Source organism: Triticum dicoccoides, chromosome 4B, assembly GCF_002162155.2.
Source record: "Triticum dicoccoides isolate Atlit2015 ecotype Zavitan chromosome 4B, WEW_v2.0, whole genome shotgun sequence".
Taxonomy (NCBI): Eukaryota; Viridiplantae; Streptophyta; class Magnoliopsida; order Poales; family Poaceae; genus Triticum; species Triticum dicoccoides.
The window spans coordinates 620,724,058-620,725,294 of NC_041387.1; positions in this window are offsets into that span (position 1 = coordinate 620,724,058).

A 1,237-nucleotide genomic window follows, 5' to 3' on the forward strand; every position below is an offset into this window, starting at 1 on the left:
AGTGGGAGAGAGGTGCGGGGCGTCGTCCGGTCCATCCAGAGCGACGAGGGGAGGACATGCAAGCAGGGAGGGAGGAGGTGGCGCGGCGCGGCGGTGCGCGCGCGTCGGGCACGCGCCGTCCCCCTGTCGGGGAGGAAGACGACAGAGGAGGGGGGGGGGGCAGGTGGGCTGGGCCGCCTGCTGGCTGGGCCGGCCTGCTGCGGCTGGGCTGCACAGGGGGGAGCCCCAGGTAAGCCCCTCCTTCTTTTATTTCTGTTTTCTAATTTCTGACATTTGTTTTGATTTAATTAAAATATTAAATCATTTTATCACCTTATGCCAATTTTTGCAGGAGCTAGATATATTATTCCAGAGCTCCTTTATAAATGGCATAATTTTTGGACCATATTTCATATATATAGAAATATATTTCCAATGCAAATATTTATCGAGTTAATCCAAATGGCCAAAATAAATATCCACGAGCTCCTAAAAATATTGTTTTGATTTTTATCTCTGTCCAATATTTTCAGAGGGCAACATGAGCATTTTCTTGGACCCTTTTTGGAGAAATTTTTATTTGGGTCATTTTCAAAAATGATTCTGAGGGTTCCACAAATCCTCATTTCAAATTTAAATGAAATTTAAATATGATGCACAAATGGCTAGCTAGTCTAAGTCATACCAGACTAGGGATGTGACAACTCGCCCCCACTTGAAAGAATCTCGTCCCGAGATTCAAGGGTTGACGGAAAGAAAGCGGGGTACTCCAGTCGAAGACGATCTTCTCGCTCCCAAGTAGCTTCTCTCTTGGAATGATGAGACCACTGAACTTTGAGAAACTTGATGTTCTGACGTCGAGTGACACGCTCTACTTGATCAAGAATGCGAACCGGGTACTCTCGGTATGTGAGGTTATCTTGGAGATCAAGCGTTTCATGGTCCACTCCGCGGATGGGATCCGAGAAGCAACGCCTGAGTTGAGATACGTGGAAGACATCATGAATTCGAGAAAGATGTGGGGGTAGTTCCAATTGGTAGGCAACCTCTCCTCGTTTAGCGAGAATACGAAAAGGACCAATGTAACGAGGAGCCAACTTGCCCTTGATACCGAAACGATGGGTACCCTTCAAAGGAGTAACCCGAAGGTAAGCTTGGTCGCCAATTTCATAAGTCATATCCTTATGATGACGATCGTACTGGCTTTTTTGACGAGATTGGGCTGTTTTCAAATTCTCACGAATGATGCGAACTTGCT